The 24,229-nt window shown below is 37.1% G+C and overlaps 1 protein-coding gene and 1 pseudogene across 7 annotated transcripts in view; both read right to left on the reverse strand.

Moving 5' to 3' along the window:
* The window catches only part of ADGRL2 (adhesion G protein-coupled receptor L2), a 577,862-nt gene that overhangs the window by 261,590 nt on the left and 292,043 nt on the right, over positions 1–24,229 (reverse strand). The gene's annotated exons all lie outside the window — the stretch shown is intronic.
* On the reverse strand, positions 10,277–12,380 carry LOC100457995 (hsc70-interacting protein-like; annotated as a pseudogene).

Here is a 24,229-nt window from a genome sequence, read left to right on the forward strand (position 1 = left end):
CACACGGAGGAAAGCAGGTGAGAACAGTGAAAAGGCAGCCATCTGCAAGCCAAGAAGAAAGAGCTCAGAAGAAACCAACCTTGCCAGCACCTTCATCTCAGACTTCTAGCCTCCAGAACCGTGAGAGATTTCTGTGAGTTAAGCCACCCAGTCTACAGTATTTTGTTATGGTAGCCCTAGCAAACTAATACAACACATACAATTAATGATTGGTCTGCTTTCTTTAGTTTCTTTAGGTTTCTCTGGACAGCAGCTTACACATTGAAGCTGACTCTTCACAATGTGGTAATGAACCCTTGGTTGCAGTGACCTTACAATGTCAAGGGAGCTCAGATACCACCTCATGCATCAGCCAATATCACCTTTTGCAGCAAACTTTTGTTTGATTTTCTTGTTGAAGTACGTGAATTATAGTGAATATAGTCAAGTAGCTTGATAAATGCAATTCTACAGTATCTCAGATCATCATAGTGAATATTATGGTTATTGTAAAACATAGAAGGTATAGAGGATTTCGATTAAGAGTACTTGAAATTTCTTCAAAATAAAAATCTTTATCATAAGCTTGTTTTCTTATGGTCTATTTTTTTTTACAAGTTAAATGTAAAAAAATTGGTCAATTGACAATTCTGCCTAAGAAAATCAAATAAAAGTCTTAAGACATATATATGGTATTCCATCCATTTCAACATAGCCATTGTGATTTGAAGACAAATGTTAGGTCACTTAGTCTACTATCCTCCACTGGCAAATTCTAAAAGCTAGTTTTCATGAGCATGAAACTTTGCATCTTTTTATTTATAGGCTTCAAAAAACCCTTAAACTCCTAAGTGTTATCTTTTTAAACTAGTTTATGATTTTCACAGCTGCCATTTCAGTTTGTTGTTTTATTGCTTTTGTAAAGAGCTCTGAGATTTTTATGAAGGTGCTAGGCTTATAGTGTACGTTTAATCACCATTTCAGTAATCATTATCTTTGTCATTTAAAACAGCACCTCTGTAAGGCTGTGCTGGCATTAAATAATATACATAAGCAATTAACATTAAATATTAATAATGATATTGGTAAACTCTAAGACATAAAGGAAGAACAATAGAGTTTAAAAAGCATATGTAGTTCTCTTAAGCTTTTCTATGACAAGTATAATTTCAAATATATTTATTGTTGAGATATGTAGCTGATGTATTTCTTACAGCTGGAATACCTAGAGATTTTACAGCAATACATCAACTAGTGCACTAAGGGTGGATCTCACATTGTACTCTCTTAACAATAGTTGGCAGCAGGTAACATTCCTTTCTTCTGTGTCTACTCTGACCTGCTCCAAGGTCAAGATAATGAATATGTGATCACTACTCACTTCCCTTTGAAAATATATGGATTTCTCACAGTTATCTACCTGTCCCTTGACTGTGTTAACAGCAATAAGTAGGTTACGGAGAAAAGAAAAAGGGACAGGGACTAGTGATACTCTAGTCTCTGTGGATAGCATGAGCATTGGAACAATGTTTGGATAGCGTAATGGGTCAAGTGCCTTGAACAGATTGTCTTGGTCCAGATTATCAACTCTATAGCTGAGTCTCTCTCTTTTTCTGATGTATCTCAAGTGCTTAGCACAGTGCCAGGAGCACAGGAGTTGATCAATCAATAATCTTTAATGGGTAAATTAATGAATTAACAAACCACAAAGTGCATTGCCATTCTTCTTTGGGAAGAATTTGTTAGCTGCTTAGTTAACAGTGATAAATGGTACTGAACACTGTCTGGCAAAATTTAAAAAAACAAACAGGCCATGTTGCATCAAGCTGAAGCAAAGCATTATCAAGATGTAGAGAGCAGCAAGCACATACATACATCTGTGAAACGGAAGTAACTGCAATTACTGAAAAAAAAAATTTGCAAAGCATAAAGCTGTTCAAACTGAATATATAATAAGCATGATGTATATGCTGCAACAAAAAAAGATGATAGAACATTTGAAATCTTAGGGAGTCTCTAGAGGAAGTGCAAAGTCATGGCATTTATTCTGAAAAGTTCTTAAAGGAAATCAGTTTTAAATCAGATTTTGAAGAAGGTGAGAGTTCTCATTTGGTATAGATAAGTACAAAATTGATAGATTAGAAAGCCAGTGTAGGAATTGAAAAATCCTAATGGAATTAAGTGAAAAAAAAGTAGGTGGGAAAAAAATTTTAATGAACTCAAATAACTAGAAACACTTAAATAGGAAAACCTAACATAGTATATGCACAAATGTTCTAAGAACGTATTAAACATAATACACTGGTTCATTTCTTTAAATAATATCCTTAGACCCTAGCAGGAGGGAGGCTAGCTCAGACAATGGCTTCCTGACATCAAATTTTTGTGCTTGCCTACACAGCCTAGTTAATAATCTTTCAAAATGTAACCACCTGTGAGTGAGATGTTGAGGAAGTAATAAATAATTTTACTGCACCTCAGAAAAATATATTCATAATTTTACCATACCTGAATCATGGGAGGGTAATTGTGATACCTTAGACATGGCATCCTGTAAAATTACAGGTTTTGTCTGTGTATATTAGCTAAAGTAGATAATCAGGTTGATCAATAATGTTAAGTAAAGAATAAAACAACAAAAAACTTCTTCAATTATCTGAATTATTAAGGTAAGAGTGAATTTTATAACAAGTATATTTTCTGGATCAGTGGTTCTCTACTTGTTTGAAGCACTGAGGACTATTTTTTTTTCTTTTTGAGACGGAGTCTCACTCTGCCGCCCAGGCTGGAGTGCAGTGGCACAATCTCGGTTCACTGCAGCTTCTGCCTCCCAGGTTCAAGCGATTCTCGTGCCTCAGCCTCCTAAGTAGCTGGGATTATAGGCATGTACCACCACACCCGGCTAAGTTTTGTAATTTAGTAGAGATGGGGTTTCACCATGTTGACTAGGCTGGTCGCGAACTCCTGACCTCAAGTGATCCACTTGCCTCGGCCTCCCTAGAGATTACAGGCATAAGCCACTGTACCCGGCCCTGCACTAAGCACTATCTGTTGACTGAATAAATAGCATGTTTTACACTTATTTCTTTGAATAAGTGTGTTATTATAATTAGTAAATTTAAAATTTATTTACAAAGATTTCTAACTTCAAATATAGGACAAGTGGCCACCTCTATAGGAATGAGAGCAATTATCAGAGAAATGGGGTAAAAAGGGCTAAGGCAATATGTAAAACATCTAAAATGGTATTTGTTACAATGTGCCTGGTGTTGGCCATTGTATATGCATTTAATAAAAGGGGAATTCTTCAAGGATGTTTTCTAGTATAATACAGGTTTTCTAACTGAAAGAAGTTAGGGACCACCGAGCTAGACAATTGCTTAGATCTGTGCTGACAGTTGTGACTTCCTAGGATCACTGGATTAAAGAGCATCTTAGCAGCTTTGACATCTTTGTCTGTCTTAGTGATTGATGCTCATCACAGTGGTCTGAACCATGATGAAACTATCTCTATCAGTCATTAAGGAAGGCTGTCATGTCATGCATATTGCCACAATTTGAGGCTATATGTGAATAGGAGAAGTAATGAAACTGCAAGATGACCAATCCTGTAAATTTAGCCATGTGTCATATATTGCAAGACCCAGAGTATATGGCCAGAATGATAGATATTAATGATGGAGATGGCTTGATTTAAATAGTTTATTGTTCATACGTGTAACTTAAATGAATTTATTTTCTTTTTCCTCAAAAATCACCCTAGTTACAACTGGAAAGATTAACTGTCAGAAATTAGTTAAATGAGAAATAGAAAATGATTTAATTCATTCCATAATAGATTTGAATTGCAATGGAATTGAAGGGGGGAAAATATAAAATTATGAAATGCAAAGAAAATGAAAAAGATGGAAAAAATATGTACATCATTAAATCACTAATTTAGATGAATCATTTTGCTTAGTATAGAGAGCACAGTTGGTAATGGATTATCTCAAAAATGCTTGAAATGTGGCATTGCCAAGAGGTAGTTCTGTTCATTTATTTAATTTTTGCAAAGTCAGGTAATTTTGAAAAAACAGTATTGCAAGAAAGTACTAAAATTGCAAGATACAGCAGCTCAGTTAAAAATAACTAGAAATAAGAACCTATACTTAGTAGAACAAAAAATAAACTTTAGAAAATTGTTTTTGTGGAATCAAAGATCTCTGACAGGGACAAATGGCAAACATTTAAGTTGAAAAATAAATACAGCGAAGCTTAGCAATAGAATTAAAACTAGATTTTTAGAAACTGCTGATTATCATAAACGACTTTTAAATGATGGCTGGAAGATTATTTAAATTGTATACTCAAGTTAGATTAATAAATTATTATATAATAATATAATAAATATTATATAATAATTCTACCTATATTTGTATCCTAGCATCTAACAAGTGCAGGCACATTGTGACATATGCCTTTTGGGATGTTTATCAGATCTAACCCCTCTTCTTTAACTAGTCCCATATCAATAGGGCATCTTTGCTCCCATATTTGAAGTAGGGGATACTTCCCTAGGGTCATAGCAGATTGGGCTGGAGAAGAAGGACAGTTACCTCCCCAAGAGAAGTGGATCTAATTCTCTTATTCGGAACTGGAGCACAGTTAGTTAAGTGCTTGAATAGGAAAGGGATCTAAAGCCAGTGCAGAACCATGTTTCAGCATGGACGGGCACTACAGCAGAGAGAGAGGAGAAAAAGAGAGACAGAGAGATTGAGTGGCGGCAAGAGCAAGAGAATAAAAGCAGATGCTCGGTGAGAGGAGATAGCCCCATGATGTTCGTGTTCTAGGTCCTAGTTATAGTTCCACATGAGATTTGATTGGATTTCCCAATGTTGGTTTATTTGCATTTTCTCTATAGTTTTTATAATAAACTTCGATTGTGCTTATGTATTAGACTATGAGTTACATTTAGGGCATGAAGAAAAAAGTTCTGCAGAGAATAGAAAGAGCTAAATATTAGGCAGGGTCATCACAGTTCTCTAGGTTTCTCCATTTGGTGATTTAGTAAAACACAAATACCTGCATTTAAAGGCTTTTTACATGTTAATGAGGTAAAGTAGGCTTAGTGACTTCTCTAGTCATGTGATTTCTTAGTGGACTGAAATATGATTCCCAAACACATAATCCTGCTGGATTTTGCTTAGTCAAAATTTTAAGATTTTGAGATATTCAGCCAAAATCAGGCTACAAGTTTCTCACCCTGTAGAACTTGTTTTTGCCTAAGTAAGCATGATTAGATACAATTTGTACTTCTGGAAAAAGTAAATAAGTTAGAACAAAAGCCATAATGAGATACCGTCTTCTGTCTACAAAACTGAAAAGAAAAAAATATAAATCCCAAAGTTGATGAGAATTTAGGGAAATGGGTCATCTCATACTTGGCTGTTTGAATTACGATGAGAAATATACCAATAGTCACTTGCTCATTGAACAAATATTTATTAAATATACTCTAGGTGTTAAACATTGTCCTACACACTGGTATTTAGCAGTAAACAAAACAGAAAAAAACCTTTGCCTACATGGAACTTGTAATTTCCAAAATCTTTAAAATGTTTAAAAAAGTTCATATCCTTTTTACCTAAGAGTTTTACATTTTAGATATATATATATATATATATATATTTTATTCACACAATGTAATATTATGCAGCCATTAAACATGATGTTTTTAAAGACCATATGATTATGTAAAAATTAAGTTTTCAGCCAGGCGTGGTGGCTCACGCCTGCAATCCCAGTACTTTGGGAGGCCGAGGCGGACAGATTATGAGGTCAGGAGATCGAGACCATCCTGGCCAATCTAGTGAAACCCTGTCTCTACTAAAAATAAAAAAATTAGCTGGGTGTGGTGGCATGTGCCTGTAATCCCAGCTACTCGGGAGGCTGAGGCAGGAGAATTGCTTGAACCAGGGAGTCGGAGGTTAGGGTGAGCTGAGATCATGCCACTGCATTCCAGCCTGGTGATGGAGCAAGACTCCATCTCAAAAAAAAATTAAGTTTTAAAGGATTATCTACAGCAGGTTCTCATCCTTATACAAATAAATATAAGTACTAATATACATATACTTTTTAAAGAAATATGTACTAAAACATTAATGGTAGTTGTTTCTGTGTGACGGGATTATAGATAATTTTTATTTTCCACTAATTATGTCTTAATATTTCTAAATTTTCTGCAATAAACCAATATTAATTTGGTCTATTTTGTTTCAAGTCTAACATGGATGGTGTCTCATATTTTCACAAAATTGAGAATTAGAAGCTCAATGAGGACAAGAACGCTGTCTGTCTTGGAAACTTGGTTGAATCAATGAATAAGTCAGCATTAAAGAGAAAATTTGCATACTTCAGTTAAAGGAGAACATTGTAGTGCAATTGTTACTGTACATGTTTGACATCAGCAATATCTATAAACTGATTACTACTTTTCATTCAGTTATCTGTATTAAAAATGCTACATGAAATTTAATGTAAACTTGGTTCCATATATGTCATTTAAAATATCCTCTGAAAGATGAACACAGTGTACATAAAAGAGAATTCAATTAAAAGCAGTGAATCCCTAATGATAGCTTAGGATGGATGCTTATTCAGGCCTGAACAGTTATCTGTCCAAAGTTCCTACTGTATGCATTCTAATTAAGGAAAAACAAAGCATTAGAAAAACTGTAGGTAACATGATGTGAGCTATATAATGTGAAATGAAACTATCAGTCAAAAAAGTGTTAATAAAAAGTTGAAGTTTTAGAGTAGGTATAGTGAACATATGTTACTTTTACCCCTTGGCATCCGTATTTCCCAATTCTAGTAAAATAGGACCTCCTCCTCCCAAAACCTTTTCTTTGGGGAACGACTCTTCGATCCATGTAATAGAAGTAGGTTTGATCCGCACTCTCAACTCCAGTGCTGTCCAATACGGTCGTGGGTATTTCGTTTAAATTTAACATACTTAAAAGAAAGTCTAAATTTTAGTTCCTCAGTTGCCTTAAGCACATTTTGAGTAATCAATAGCCACACATGACTAGTTGTTACTGTACGGGACATAGTAGATTATAGAACGTTTCCATCATCACACAACGTTTTCTTTGACCATGCTAGGGGTTTCAGTAACCCAGTATTAATCCCATGTGACTGGCTGCAGGGATGAATCCAGGGAAGGATGTATGACCCAATTCAGGTAGGTAAGAGCCAGGCTGAGGATTTCTGTAAGGGTTGTGAGAGAGAAGTTCTCATGACTATTGGAATAAAAGAGGAGCAAGGAGATTGGAGCTACTGCAGTTTCCCCAAGGGACAATCCTGCTAAGAATGGACACTGTACAGAAGACAAAATACCTACAAACAGAGAGAAAACAGGTCACTGAGATGCTTTCTGAGATCATGAATCAACAGTGCCTAAAGACTACCTGTGGATTGTTTTGGTTTTTGGGTTTTTGTTTTGTTTTGTTTTGTTTTTTTGAGACATGGTCTGGCTCTGTCACCCAGGCTGGAGTGCAGTGGAGTCATCTCGGCTCACTGCAACCTCCACCTCCCAGGATCAAGCAACTCTCCCACCTCAGCCCCGCAACTAGCGGGGACTACCGGTGCGCACCATGTCCAGGTAATTTTTGTATTTTTTGGGGGGATTGAAAATTAAGAATGTATTTTAGATTGTGAAATTTAAAAATCTAAAAGCACAGTACACATTTTCAGAAGAGGAATTTTACTATTACCCACTTATGGTGATATTTGCAATATTAGAATATAATTAGGTTAAATAAATCAAATAAGGAATCCAGAAGAAACTGTTCTTGAGTTAAACCAAGTACACATTGGCAATTTTGAGAAAGGAGAACATACATTAACATAACACACAAGCTCAAATGCAAGTTTGTTTGTTTGTTTATTTATTTATTTATTTATTTTGAGACGGAGTCTCACACTGTCACCCAGGCTGGAGTGAAATGGCGTGATCTCGGCTCACTGCAACCTCTACCTCCGGAGTTCAAATGATTCTCCCGCCTCACCCTCCCAAGTAGCTGGGATTACAGGCGCCTGCTACCATGCCCGGCTAATTTTTTGTATTTTTAGTAGAGACGGGGTTTCACTATGTTGGCCAGACTGGTGTCAAACTCCTGACCTTGTGATCTGCCCGCTTCGGCCTCCCAAAGTGCTGGGATTACAAGTATGAGCCACCGCTCCTGGCGTCAAATGCAAGTTTATATGGTGAGTGTTTGTTTGTTTTTTTTGAGACAGGGTCTCGCCTTTCGCCCAGACTAGAGTGCACTGGCGCAGTCTCGGCTCACTGCAACCTCCGCCTCCCAGGTTCAAGCGATTCTCCTGCCTCAGCCTCCCAAGTAGCTGAGATTACAGGCACCCGCCACCATGCCCAGCTAATTTTTTGTATTTTTAGTAGAGATAGGGTTTCACTATGTTGGCCAGGCTGGTCTCAAAACTCCTGACCTTGTGATCCACCTGCTTTGGCCTCCCAAAGTGCTGGGATTACAGGCTTGAGCCACTGTGCCCGGCTGTGGTGAGTGTTTTTAAAGGATTTTAAAAGCATGCTCCATCAGCATAATAGCTTTTTCTCATTTACAGAACAGATGCATTTCTGTCTGCTTGTGTACAGCAAAGGGTTAGAACCTGAATAAACTTATTTATGATTCCAGAAATGTGCTATTTTAGAAATGTACTCCATAGAATTTACTTCACTGCACCTACCACTGATTCTTCAAATAAGCAAAGTATGCAAGGTCTTATCCCATGAAAATGTTTTTAAGTGCTAGCACTTTAAATTGAAACATTGTTAGAAATGTAGCAATGTCAGGTACAATGTCTATACTTAGTCTTATTTAAAATAAGAATTGAATGCACAACAGAAAATTTATCATTTTCTTTATCATTGGAGGGGAGGGAAAGAAAGCCAGCAGAGGTGGGGGTATGATTACACTATTTAAGGAAGAGCTGAATACAAACACAATGAGTCTTTCATAGTCTCAACAACTCCACAATGAATAACTGGATTATCTCATTTATAATTCACATTGGATCAAAAAAATTGGTTCCCCTCTGTGCATATCAATTTAATTCAAACCTTATTATTTTCAAAATACAAAGATGAATACTACAAGATAAACTCTAACTCCAATAGGTATTTTCTAAGTAGAAGACCAAACAACAAAGGGAATCCCTCTTTCCAGTGTCTTTTGATATGACAAGATGTTGCCAGAGTGGAAGTCTAACACTTAAATAAGCATTCTCATGGCCAAGTAAGAAACTACAGTTGTTGTGGGTATTACGCTACCATTACTCTATGTATTACATATTAAATTAAACTCTGCATTAAATATGCTTGTATAATTATGCCGTTAATGATAATAGCAGTGATGATGCTGGTGGAAAAAGCCTGTCTTTAGCCCAAGAAAAGTAAAGGAGAAAAATGTAACAAGCAGAAAGCAGACACAGAATTGGGCATTTTTTGACTAGGAAAGAGAATTTTAAGCATAGAAATATAAAAAGAAAAGTACTCCCTCATTTCCCCTATGTGGAAATAATATGAAACATTTATTAGATATAGTGGACAAGAACAGAACTAAGTACTCCAATTCTACTGCAGTATTACAAAAAAAAAATCCCTTCACCACAGGGTGAGATTTAAGGGCAACCTGCCCAAGGATGCATGTTATATAAAACACAGCAAGATTGCCACTGCCCTGCCAAGTACTTCCAGTCTCTACCCAGGTCCTACTGAAATACTGGTGGTCCCAGTTAGTTTTACTGAAATAAATATTTAAAGAAAAGGATAAAGCATTTAAAAAGACAAGTGAAAATGCTTCAGGAACCACATATCCAACACAAAGTTTATTGTCAAATGAGTTATGTTTGCCTCGCACTAATGAACTTTTATTTCACTCAAATTAGAGCACTAATCTTCCATACATAAGTATCTTCCCTGCCCAATAATTCAAAGGAAAAAAATCCAAAATGATTAGTAAAGAAAAATATAAGAATTAACAGACCCTTTAAATTTGTTTTAAATATTTTTAAGGTTTAAAACGTGTTTAAAGTTTGTAATTCCTAGTAGGAAAACATTATCTGAACGAATACCCTAATGGCAAACCACCGTAAAATGCTTCAGTTGCATTTGGGGGAGAGAGGTAGGGATTAATTCCTAGTAGGAAAACATTATCTGAACGAATACCCTAATGGCAAACCACCGTAAAATGCTTCAGTTGCATTTGGGGGAGAGAGGTAGGGATTAATTCCTAGTAGGAAAACATTATCTGAATGAATACCTTAATGGCAAACCACTGTAAAATGCTTCAGCTGCATTTGGGGGAGAAGGGTAGGGATTATCTTCAAAGCACCCCAGCTCTCTTGATGAGAAGGTCAGAGGTACACTGGTTTGTATTATTGCGACATCCTTAAGGTAATCTAGGCTGCTTTTCCTTCAGCAAGGGCTTTATTTATCAGAAGGGCATTGTGCTTGACTCCCAATTGGCTGACAATTTACTGATAAGATTTATAACCTTTGGGTTGCTCTGGTATTTTGACAAATTTGCTGGGTTCTGAGCCACATCTTGGAAGGCCACCATAACTTCTGGATCCTGCATGTCTGCAAGAACCTCTAGATCACTAAGAATTTCATTGAGTCCAGGCATTCTGGCCATTCCAGACATTCCTCCGGGAAAATTACCAAGCATTCCCTCAGGAAAGCCACCTGGAAAAGAGCCATACTGAGCTTCTGACTGTGGTCTGGTTTCTTCCTCCCTCCGGGCTCTCTCATGCTCTTCTTGAGCCTTCTTAACTCTTTCTATTCTTTGATCTCTTGCTCTTCACGTTTCGCTCATACTTTCTTCTGCAATTTCCTGTGCCCTAGGTTGAACTTCTTGCAGCATTGTACTAGCATCTTCATCATAATCCAATTTACAGAAAAGGGCAAGATCATGGGCTACATCTTCCCAGTGGCCTAGGAGTCTGTGTGCTTTCCCTCGCCATTTGTAAGGCTGAGCTGAATCAGGATTTATTTCATGGCTCTGTCACAGTCTCGGATGGCAGCATTTGGCTTCTGTAATTTGACAAAAACACTGGCCCTCTTGGCATACAAAATGGCCAAGCGCAAATTCAGCTTAATGGCATTTGTGAATAAGTCAATGGCTTTCTGCAGATCACCATCATTTAGGACTTCAATAGCAGCCACTTTCTTATCATTTGCCTGATCTCATCTCCTCTGTTATCTCTGCATTTTCTTTTTTTTTTTAGACGGAGTCTCGCTCTGTCTCCCAGGCTGGAGTGCAGTGGCGCGATCTCCGCTCACTGCAAGCTCCGCCTCCCGGGTTCATGCCATTCTCCTGCCTCAGCCTCCCGAGTAGCTGGGACTACAGGCGCCCGCCACCGCTCCCGGCTAATTTTTTGTATTTTTAGTAGAGACGGGGTTTCACCATGTTAGACAGGATGGTCTCGATCTCCTGACCTCGTGATCCGCCCGCCTCGGCCTCTCAAAGTGCTGGGATTACAGGCGTGAGTCACCGCGCCTGGTCCTATCTCTGCGTTTTCATCTCCCATTTCTTAAGGGCATCAGTGTCTGGTTCAATCACCCATTCATTATCAACTTCTAGATCACTTTCCTCACTTGATGGTTTGTCTGACTTTAAGTTGTCCTCCACCTTCTTACTATCAGGTTTTTTTTTCCCTTGGTATTTTCTTCTGATTTAGCTTTCTGAGTAGCAGGTGGTACTTTACCCCCATGCTCTCCACCCACTCCCTCAGGAAGCACATATCCTCGGTGTGCAGAGTGCTCAGATCCTGCTTACACATTTTCACAAGGGCCTGCTCATTCACTTTACGGGGGGGTCCATGGTCAGGAAGCAGTGGGCTAAGCTGAAGAGCTGCAGCCCGGTTCCAGGCCCAGGCACTGGCTTGGCGTGACCGCATAGAAGCAATTTTTGTATTTTTTTGGTAGAAACTGGGTTTTGCCATGTTGCCTAGGCTGGTCCTGAACTCCTGGGCTCGAGAGATCATCCCATCTGAGCCTCCCAAATTACTGTGATTACAAGCGTGAGCCACTATGTCCGGCCTACCTGCAGATTTTTAACTTACAAAAGCCAATAAATTTCTTTGTTGTTCAAGATTAATTTGGGTCTGTTGTTTGGATATATAACTAAAGTAGTATTAACTGAGATATATAATTGAAAGTGAATGAACTAAAAGCAGTGTGGTTATCTCTTTGATACCATCATAAAGCCTCAAAAGTGACTCCGAGTATATTAAAAGAGGTTTTGAGTTAAATTTTGATTGTAATTCAAAGATGAGAGTGACATGTAATTATACAGATAAATGTATGCTGTTGCGATTTAGCAAAAAGAAATTGTTTAAATCTGGCGGGGTGCGGTGGCTCACACCCGTAATCCCAGCACTTTGGGAGGCTGAGGCAGGAGGATCACTTGTGTCTAGGAGATCGAGACCGGCCCAGGCAACATAGCAAGACCCCGGCTCTATTAAAAAAAAAAAAAAAAAGGAAATTGTTTAAATTTTATATAGTTTATTTTCTGAAAAGCTGTTATCAAATCAGTGGGAGTAAGTTTACATAATTGATAGCCCCTTAGAACCCATGAATATTTATTTATTTATGTTAATATATAAAACATATATAGTATAATATATAAACATAAATATATGTTAATATATAAGTGAGCGTTTTTCCCCAATTCATCAGACTCACAAGTTATCCAGTTTTGCTTTATTGATATATAGGTGTTATATAATATTTTCTTACACTGCTTAAAGTGACTTATGGTTGATTTTAGTGTAGCCTACTTCCATCTAATAGCTGCAATAGCCTTTTTATATTGAGTAGTACTTCCTTATGATGATATAGAAAAAAATTGTATAACTGAAACTTGTATTACTAAAATTTTGTAGTTTCATGTTTAATTTTATATTTCTTTTCTCTTGCTTCTCACCCTCAGTTTTGTACCTCCTGTGAACTAGTTTGATGGTCAGAAGAAACAGTTTAAAAAAACGAACAGGTGAAGAAAATATACAGACCTCACTTGTTAACATTAAATAAAGAATGCTTTGGCCGGGCGCAGTGACTCATGCCTGTTAATCTCAGCACTTTGGGAGGCCGAGGCAGGCGGATCACTTTGAGCTCAGGAGTTTGAGACCAGCCTGAGCAACATGGTGAAACCCCGTCACTACTAAAAATACAAAAATTAGCCAGGCATAGTGGCCTGTAATCCAGCTACTCAGGAGGCTGAGGCTGGAGAATCGCTTGGACCTGGGAGGCGGAGGTTGTAGTGAGCTAAGATCACGCCACTGCACTCTAGCCTGGGTGACAGAGCAAGATTACGTCTCAAAAAAAAAAAAGGAATGCTTTTAATTTCAGTGCTGACCTTTTCAGCTGCTTTTTAAAAAATGTCTGTAATACGACTAGAAGAATCTCCATTTTCACTCTGGCAACCTCAGCAGCAATTTGTCTGCATATGCTACCATTACATTTTCATAATAAAATATAGTAAAACAAAAATAAAAATGCCAATAAAATAGATTTGTTTCTAAAAATGGCAGGGGGTGGAATGTGGTACCTGGACATGTTTTCTAACACAGTCCACAAAATCATGTTTTCTCCCATATCACATTTTAAAAATAGACTACCAGGTAGAGGATAGCCCACTTGCAGAAAAGCTCCCTCAGGAACCAGCAGGAGATGTTCAAAAAACGCTCTGAGTCAACATGCTGACAATGATCAGAAAAAAAGACAAATTCCACTAGCATTGGGCTGTATACAAAGAACCATCATATCCCAGACCTAAGGGATGATATATGATGCACCTGGAAAAGTGCATTCAGTTTGGGTAAACTCAATTCCAGAAATATGTGGAAGATTGGAGAGAGTAAAGAGAAAAGAAAAAAAATGATGAAGTGACTGGGGAGGTGAGGTTGGGAAGGGGGCTTGGGAGGAAAGATTAAAGCAACTGGCTAAGTAACTTAAGATTTGACATGATAACAGCCAACAAATATTTAAAAATAGCAAATACTATGAAGACAGAGAGATTACTTGTGATGGTAAAAGAACACAGAGAAAGAAACAGGATTGAGAAACCTGGTGTTCTGGCTATGTGTAGACGAAGATAAAAAACTGAAAAATATAGTAACTTTTGGAATATTCTCTTAAGGAGTCTGTAGGAAGCTTTAATTCATAGCAAATTTACTACTAAACACAAAGAAAGCCATGGGTATTGGAAGATAATGATTGTGAGGAACGGATGGTGGCCTATATGACTAGAGATATTCTTTCTTACGTAGTAGTTCTATAAATCTATTGTAATATGAAAACTCTAATTTATGTTGAAAAAGGGTATATTCCTTGCCATGAGGCAAGGTTTAAACCAGACTTTTAAAGAACCCATTATTACACAGTTTGCTCTGGGATCTCTGACTAACCCAGGGGAGAAAAGTGTTTTTAATCTGCAGTTTTCCAAAACCAATTCAATTAAAAATAATAAAAAATCTGAAATCCTGTCCATAAGGGTTAATAACTACAGAGGTGTCCAACAGATATTCAACCACAAAAATTCAAATGCTCTTTTCATTAAGCCTCTGGTGTCTTTTTCCGTAGCTAAATCAAGATAATTGTTTTGGGGCTAATTTCTGAGGCTGTTTAATAACACCTCCTGCTAGACTTCTCATGTAAACTCAGCAAGAGGAAACATCCAGAGTAATAGAAAAATATTCTGTTCATTTTATAGCTCAAATTCATACTTTTCTTTACAAAAGCGATCCTGCTGTTTGAGTTTGGCAACTGTCATACCAACTGCTTTGGGGAAGATTGGATTAGAAGGCAAAGCTGACTATGCAGTAAAGTCTCCACTCTCCAGCAGGATTTTTATGTAAATTTCATTACAATTCATACTTTTGTAGATAATGAAAAGGATACAAAACACTTTAAGGTTTCCAAGTCAGCAAAATAATGAACAGGACAGTCCGCAAACCACTTTACTACATTTTTGACATGTGGTCACTCATATAAATGGGCTTTGTATCTGTTCTTCTATCACAGAGGATTTTTTTTTTTAATGCTACATTCTAACAACTCATAGCTCTACAGATTATTGCTAATGTGTGAACATGAACTACAAACAGTTCATCATACTTTTAATTTTAGTGAGTGGCAGATTTTGCATTATGTTTCCTTAAGAAAATATGGACAATCTTTTCTCCCAAAATGCAGTGGCTCACACCTGTAATCCCAGTACTTTGGGAGGCCGAGGCAGGCGGATCATGAGGTCAAGAGATCGAGACCATCCTGGCCAACAGGGTGAAACCCCGTCTCTACTAAAAATACAAAAATTAGCTGGGCCTGGTGGCGCGTGCCTGTAGTCCCAGCTACTCAGGAGGCTGAGGCAGGAGAATCACTTGAACCCGAGAGGCAGAGGTTGGAGTGAGCCGAGATGGCACCACTGCACTCCAGCCTTGCCACAGAGTGAGACACACATACCTTATAGACTAATAGCAGTGCCAGAGAGGTATGCTTTTATAATTAACCAACCACAAAATTAAAACTATGTAGATTGATCTGTAATTATTATTTTATGTAATTTGTGATGACATGTAAGGGTAAAAGTATGTTTTCAAAAGACTAGCCTCTAGAGACAATATGTTTTTGGGTTTCCAAATGGATCTTTCTTAGCAATAGTCAATGACTATAACAGAAACAGTCAAGAACATATTCTGTAGCACAATGTACAAAATGTATTATTTTCCTTCTGCTATTGTCACTTTAGTTCCATATATTGTCTTGTGCTGGAAGGTGAAATTCCCATTAGTGTCAATGGAGAATCCAGGCATGGAGTAAAGGAAACCCAAGACTTAAGCAACAGTGACAGAATTCTCCAAGTGAAGCAAGAATGTGAACAAAGTATGCATTCGAAATATAAAATATTCTGGTGATCCATTATCCCATTAGTGGAGTTGAAGTTTTCAGGGACGTATGCTCATCTTTATTCTAGGATGACTAACACACATGTAGTATTCCCTTTGGTATATTTAATAATTTCACTCAAAATAGGAAGCCTATTGACATTTCACTTCATTGCCAAATCAAACAAGATTAGTCATATGAACTGTGTCTCACTGATAGATGAATTTTGATGGTGAAAAGTCAAAACATGGTGATGCATAGCCTTTGACTTGCAGTTGGCCTTTTGGGAGCCATGCTTTGCCTCTTTCCAAAGGAGAGAAGCCCAGACTGGGTTCCTGTGGACTTACCCAGAGAATCATATATAACTGGTTCATGGCTTTTACACTCTAGAATGCTTCGTTCTCAGGGAGCTCTCAAGTGCATTCAAATGTTCCAGAAGCAGACATTCCCAAGCCTTTGCTTTGGGAAGTCCTGATAATTTAGAGAAACAGCCAGAAGAGAAAATGGAGACAACATGACCAACCGATGCTAAATAGAGGCAAAAGGCTCATGTATGCTAATAACAAGATTTCATCCTTAATGCAGGATTTTAGTGATTGTTTTACATGCAGTATCCCATATAAGCCTCATGACAATCCTATGAAGTAAGTCTGTTATTATTCCCATTTTTGGATGAGAAGACTGAGGATCAAAAACTAAATAGCACTTTATTTCTTTGAAGATCAAATGCTATATAGTGGAGTTGCATTTGAGCCCATGTCCAGATTTCTTAACCACTTTAAATATTACTTTAATCTTCCTTATTACCACAAAACACACACCAAAAAAATGTAATTTACCTTCTGTCCATACTTTTCAGAATATATATTGATTTTTGCTTTACCCTTTTATGCTCCTTTTGGTGGTTTCAAACCTGAATTAATCTAGTTCTTAGATACTGATTTTGTTGTTGATGGTGGTGGTGGTGTATAGCTCTTTTATATGACCCTGACAAATCACAGATGGTTGCACTGCTTTAATTTCCTTTTAAGAGATTTTTCTCCAAAAGTGCCAGCCACACAGGGAAGAGAAGGTAGAGATTACTCAGTTTGTTGTTGGTCTATAAGGTTATGACAGTAATACAATGTAATTTCTGAGAATAAAATTATATTTTTAATGACAACAGCAATACTCAATGAAAGAACACAAACTCGTGCAGGCCCTGTACTAGATGCTTTGGGTATAAGAACTCATTCAGTACTCAGAATAACACCGGGGAGTAAGTATTATTGTAACCATTTTACAGATAACAAAATAGAGCTCGAGTAATCTAAGGAAGCTGCTTAAGGTCATGCAGAGTCTATAGCAGAACTGATCAAGCACACATCTCTCTGCCTGCAGGGACTTTGCTTTTTCCTTTACCACACTGCCTGCCATATCCAGAAATATGAACTGTTCAGGCTACTTTCTTTAAGGCTAGAAATAAACTTTTAAGATTTGACAGACTGTGTTAGAGACCAAGTGAACGTCATTAGTATAAAAATATAATAGTAAAATGCCTTTCTTTCTTCTTTCTATCACTTGAGTCTTTCTTCTCTCTGCCCTTGCCACATTTTCATATGAAATGATATCATATCTTTCAGTACCTTGAGCAATTACGATGCTGTGGGGCTTTGAAGAGGCAAACCATCCCTAACTTTAGCATTGCCAAGCTTAAAGGTGCCTGTGGGAACAGAACATCTTGCCTTTCTTGATCTGGTTGGCCTCAAAACCTCAGCTATTAATTATAATCCAGGTACTGTACAGGGGACCTAAGAACTCTACTTCCTTTGACTTCTGTTCCTCATTAGGTTCTGTGACTTTGGTCTCATGAAGAGACAATGGAAAAAAAGCAGGGGGATAAGAGATATTTCCCCCTCAGCTCTTGGCCATTTGACATCTATGCAGAGCTATATTTGTCTCTGTCTCATCCTTTTGAAGGTAAGCTTGTGGGGAGTACCAGGCATGTCATGTCGCATTAAGTGCTCAGCACACTCTTACTCCACGCTTAACATAATAACTCTCATATTCATTCATGAGAAAAGCCTCCTTTTCTTATGTCCAGCCAACTGAAAAGATTCATAAGGATGATTTTAAAAGGTTGAAAGGCAACTTTAAGCACAAGAATTTACAAGATGCACATACACACTAACAGAAAAATCTCACAGTGGTAAATTATACTATTTGAGCTGGTGCTTCTTCTCCTGTTTAGACCTAATGTCTGCATAAAATGTTTGTTCAAAGCTAGTACATATTGTTTTACTCAAGAATATATATATATGTCTCTTTAGAATTAAAAAAAGGAAAAAAGAAAAACCCATCTGTTTGTGAATAAATGTGGCTTTTTCTTCTGTACATTTGAGTGGCCTGTTTGGTTGAAAGCTTATAGTACTTATTTTACCAAGAAAAAAATAAATTTACTAAATTAGCTTCCTCTAGAAAATAAATCTGGATACGATCAGGAGCAGCCAAAGCAAGAAGCAGTAAAATCCAAAAATAATGTCACAAACAGCTTAAGTCACTTAACTTTATGTAAATCTACTGAGGAGTAAAAAAGAAAAAAATAGAGCAGAAAAAATGTCTGAACAAAGCAGGTTAAAAACTGGGAGGAGAGAACTCTTGCATCAAAGAAAAAGAAACAAAAGAAATTATAAGCTATTCTTCTTTTGCTGGAAAGAAATTAAGGACTTACACCTATGATACATTGAGTAGAAGCAACTACAAAAGAAAAGAAAAAAAAAAAACATGCCCAAACCTGTACTTGAATCAAGGTGGAGTGACTACCTGCCACAATTATAGAAAACTGTCTCAAGTTATTGTTACAGGATTATTTCTGAAATAGGAGATATTCAAGTATGTAGCACACTTCTCAAAATTCTCTCCCCTTGATCAGTAAGTTATAATATTTCAGCACATAGTAAGTGCCACATTCATTAATTTCTAATACTGAATTAGGGTTTTCTAAATCTTCTTTATCCCCTTTAGAGTTTTGTGCCTGATTTCTATTATATTGTGTATAAAAATGTATCAAAAATGATGCATGTTTTTTACTCTATAAATTGCTAGGTAAAAATTATTTCTTGAGTATTAAGCGTACATATATGCCTTCTCCCTGCCCTGCCCCATACTATAAAAGATTGCTTAAGGTGAAATGATTAGTCAATATTTTAAAAGAAATACCTTGATGCATATATTTTTAAGAAGTTTGATATTACTCAGCCTCTATCTTTGCCTAATAGTGAGGTAACTATTTATTCCTTATTTTCTGAGGCAATCTTAATTTATGTCTCTTGCTCTGGCACAATTATTAATAGTACCCACTTTTACTTTCAAAAGTATCCAAATTTAAATGATAAATTATATAGGTATCTGATATGGTTTGGCTGTGTTTCCACCCAAATCTCATCTTGAATTGTAGCTCCCATAATCCCCACATGTCATGGGAGGGACCTGGTGGGAGGTAATGGAATCATCAGAGGAGGATTATCCCATGCTGTTCTCATGATAGTGACTAAGTCTCATGAGATCTGATGGTTTTATAAAGGGCGGTTCCCCTGCACACGCCCTCTTGCCTGCTGCCATGTAGGAAATGTTTTTCTCCTCCTTCACCTTCTGCCATGATTGTGAGGCCTCCCCAGCCATGAGGAACTGTGAGACCATTAAACCTTTTTTTCTTTATAAATTACCCAGTCTCTGGTATGTCTTTATTAGCAGTGTGAGAACAGATTAATACAGTATCTCTACCTAATATCAAGGCAGCATGGTAAGGAATGATCTAGGGCTTTTGAGACAAGCCCCTCAGGGTCTTTGCGTATTTCCTTTGTTTACTTACTGCATAAACTTGGGTGATTACTTATCCACTCTGAGACCAATTTTTCGTCAGCAGCATATGGATAATAATAGCTCACAGACTTGTTGAGATAACACAAATGCATAGTATTACGTCTGGGTACATACACAAATGGGGACAATAACATCAACTTACAAGATTGTTGTGCAGTTTACTTAAGATGATGAATTTATGCATAGTGCTCAGCACATGGTAGATACTCAAAAAATATCATTTTCATCACACTCATTCTCATCATCATCACTATCATTGGCCATTAGTGGCTGTTTGTAAATATTAGAGTTAATCATTTCTTCCCTTCTAACCCTACCTCTTCTGGTACATGCTGATGTCACATCTGTGAAACATGCTTAGAAATGTGTATTATACCCACAACAATCAGGAATTCGGAGCAATTTTAGACTGCTTGGCATACTAACTGAACAGCATTTGGTCTAGTTACTGGGCAAAACACATTGGTTTGTCTGACATAAAAATGCACGTCTCAGAGTGTGTCTCAAAAGTTCCTTCAATGCAGAGGACTATGAACTCTAACTCTTGGATGCTCTAGGAAGATCCTAGGTCCTTCCCTCTCAAGATGGGATGCCTTGGAAGTCTCCATCTTCAAATGATTTTCATTCCATTTCATTATATATCCAGGTTTTTTAATTTAAAATATATTATAAGAATCCACTCTCAAGCCGGGCATGGTGGCTCACACCTGTAATCCCAGCACTTTGGGAGGCCAAGATGGGCAGATCACCTGAGGTCAGGAGTTTGAGACCAGCCTGGCCAACATGGTGAAATGCTGTCTCTATTTACAAAAAATTAGCTGGGCATGGTGGTGCATGCCTGCAGTCCAGCTACACAGGAGGCTGAGGCAGGAGAATCACTTGAACCCGGGAGGTGGAGGCTGCAGTGAGCTGAGATCATGCCACTGCACTCCAGCCTGGGCGGCAGAGCAAAACTCTGTCTCAAAAAAAAAAAAAAAAAAAAAAAAATCCACTATCCAGGTAAATTGGTGCTCCAGCATGATAGGCAGTGTGTTTTCTGAGGCTTATCTTACACCTGATATAACTCTGCCTGTTCCCAGTTATGTATATCCCAGTTTGAGAAAGAACAGGGATTTCCCAGTTAGACACAGCTGGCCTAGAAGCGAGTTAGTTCTGCACACTGTGTGCTTTTGTAACCTTTGGCATATTACTTAATGTCTCTGATCCTCAGTCTCTTGGTCTTAAATATGGGGATATTATGATACCCACTAAATTGTTTGATAATTGAATGTAATCATATCTGTAAGGTCACCAAGTCATATGTTAGAAATTCAATCCATGTCAATAATTTCACCTTTTTTCAGTGTTAAAATAGTTCAATGACATCATGTCAGGTCACATTGATGAAGACCGATTTGAATTTATTTCTATTGGGACACAGAGCCCAAAAGTACTTGAAAGATGACATCTGGCTTACCACATACAAATGTCTGTGCAATACAACATGGAATCTCATGCAACCATCCAGGTCCTTCCTTCCAAATTCCCATAGTAACTCAACCTTTAGTGGTAATTGTTTATTAATGGCCTTACTTGACTGGGCATATATTTTTTTTAATCCAGTTGCCATATAGAAACCATATGGTTGAGATGTCTTTAGACTTTAGAAAGCATTGGTAAAATGAAAACAGAAATCATATTCCCAGGCACAGGATTCGATTAGCCAAAGACTTCCTTCTTTACTTGGCTGACACTTCAGTGTCCTTCAGGATCACACTCAGATATATTCTCCTTTAGAGTGCTCTGAAAATATTTTTTTCCTTTCCTCTGTCACTGTACTTATTACAAACCACTGAAAATTCATGTTCATTAATCTATCTTCTCCCTTAACCTTTGAATCTCTAGAGTAGGTTCCCAAAGTGAAGTCAGCAGATCCTCTGGGGTCCCTGGACCCTTTCAGGGGGATTTATAAAGTGAAATCTATTTTCAAAATCATATTAAGACATTATTTGCCTTTTTCACTCTGTTGACATTTGCAATGATGATAGAAAGCACTGGTGTATAAAACTGCTAACATCTTCGCATAAATTAAAACTGTGGCACCAAACCATATGTAGCACTATAGTCATATTCTTAACCACCTCACACTTGCAATAAAACAAAAACAAAAACAACACAAAACAAACAACAAATAAAAAAATACCAATTTTAAGGATGTCTTTTTAAAAACAATCATTGTTAATTTTATGAAATCTAAATCTCTGAATATACATCTTTAATATTCTATATGACAAAATGGATGCATGCAAAAAGCACTTTCACAGACTACTGAAGTCTGACCGTCTTGAGGAAAAGCACTTATGAGATAAATGTTTGAGTTGTAACCTGACATAGCTGCTCTCTTCATGAAATACCATTTTTACTTTAAAAAGCAACTGACAGACAAACGATGGTTATTCAGATTTAGGTGCTGTGCAGATATTTTTTAAACAATGAATGAAAGCAAGCCAAATCACTTCAAGGAAAACAATCAATAGTACTTATTGCCAATGATAAAATTCAAACATGCAGACAAGAATTGTAACCTGAAGAACAATTTGTATCTGTCACTGTGAACTTGACAGCTTCGTAATATGTAAAGACTTTTCTGATAAGCTTGGTGGTGATATTAACAGTGGTGATTCCTTTTAAAATGTTTTATGAAATATGCTGACATATGGGAAATCTACATAACTCAGTGAAACAATACTTTCCAAATGACCAGTGCATGATGTTACAAAATCATACATGTAGTATATTGGTTAAAGATCTATTCAAAATGTAAGATTAACCAATGTATTTTAATGCAGCAGATTTTTAAATGTTCATTGATATGGTTTCAGATTCCACCTTGCAACTAACCTTTAATAAATTATTTGTCAAAGTTTTATTCAGTATCAAAGAAGAATAGCACATTTATCTGAGAAGGCTAGTAAAATATTCTTCCTTTTTTTGCATCTAGTATCTGTGCAAGGCTGATTTTCTTCATAAATATTGAATTAACAATTAAATATTTTAAAATTTCTCATTTTAATTTCTAATGTGGTAAATATTGAGAGATGTAACTCACAAAAAATAAAAGTTCTTGGTTTTTTTTATTTTTTGAGCAGAGTCTCTCTCTGTCACCCAGCTGGAGTGCAGTGGTGTGATCTCAGCTCACTACAACCTCCACCTGCCAGATTCAAGTGATTCTCATGCCTCAGCCTCCCAAGTAGCTGGGATTACAGGTGTGTGCCACCACACCTGGCTAATTTTTTGTATTTTTAGTAGAGATGAGGTTTCACCATGTTGGCCAGGCTGGTCTCGAACTCCTGGCCTCAAGTGATCTGCCCGCCTCCCAAAGTGCTGGGATTATAGGCATGAGCCACCATGCCTCACAAGAGTTCTTAGAATCCTCAATAATTTTTGAGAGTAGAAATGGGTTCTTAGCTCAAAAAGTTTGAGAAACACTGAAAGCAGCACTGTTCATCTTTCTGTCCAGAGTACCTGAGACTCGTGAGGTGCTTCATATGAGTTTATTTAACAGATGGATGAGTGATGAGTAAGTGAATATTGCCTATAATGCCAGAAGAATCTGACACGTTAGAAAATATCTTGATTTGCAATATGTGATGAATCAATTAAATTGCAATTTAATATTTCCCCCTAGCTTTGTTTCTTGCCTCGTAATGCCTATTTCCAAAACAGGTAAGGAGACACACCACAGGTGATTAGTTGTTCAGCCATGATTAATCAACTAATTAAATCAAGTTGAGTTGGTGAGGGGGACGGGGAAACAGTTATTTCTCTATAAGTCCCTTCTCTGATAGCCAAACAATTGACTTTACTTCTTTCATTATCAATGTATACATTTTACAAGAATTTATTTGGAATAGGATAGTTTCTAACATGTTTTGAAAATTTTTTTAAAGCTTGGTTGACCATTTTTTAATATTGTTTTATAATGATATTTTGAGGCATATTTAGTACCCACCTCAAAATTTCAAATGCCTCTTAATAGTGTGGAGAAGAGAAACTGATGGGCAGAAAAACTGGGAACTGAGGAGACAGTGAGTAGGGAAATCAAGTGTCAGCTAAATGAACCCATAGCCTAAGGACTCACAGAAACAAGAATAAAGTTTAAATTAAAAAATAATAACAAACTCCAAACACTAAGGTTTTTTTTGTTTTGTTTTTGTGTTTACTTTTTATACTACTATTCTGCTTCCTTCAAGCCAAAGTCATCTCTTTTAAAAGAGAAAATATCTTCTTGATAACTCTGTACTTGGGAAACAGCAGAAGCAATTTGGAATCCATGGTACATTTTTTTAGTCTCACTGAATACAGGAGAGTCTCTTGCAGGAAAGGAGCACCATTGAGTTGGCTGATGTAGTTAACATACTATACCCAAGAGCTAAAGCTCTCTAATTATTCCATAAAGCCCAT

Source organism: Pongo abelii, chromosome 1, assembly GCF_028885655.2.
Source record: "Pongo abelii isolate AG06213 chromosome 1, NHGRI_mPonAbe1-v2.0_pri, whole genome shotgun sequence".
NCBI classification, from domain to species: domain Eukaryota; kingdom Metazoa; phylum Chordata; class Mammalia; order Primates; family Hominidae; genus Pongo; species Pongo abelii.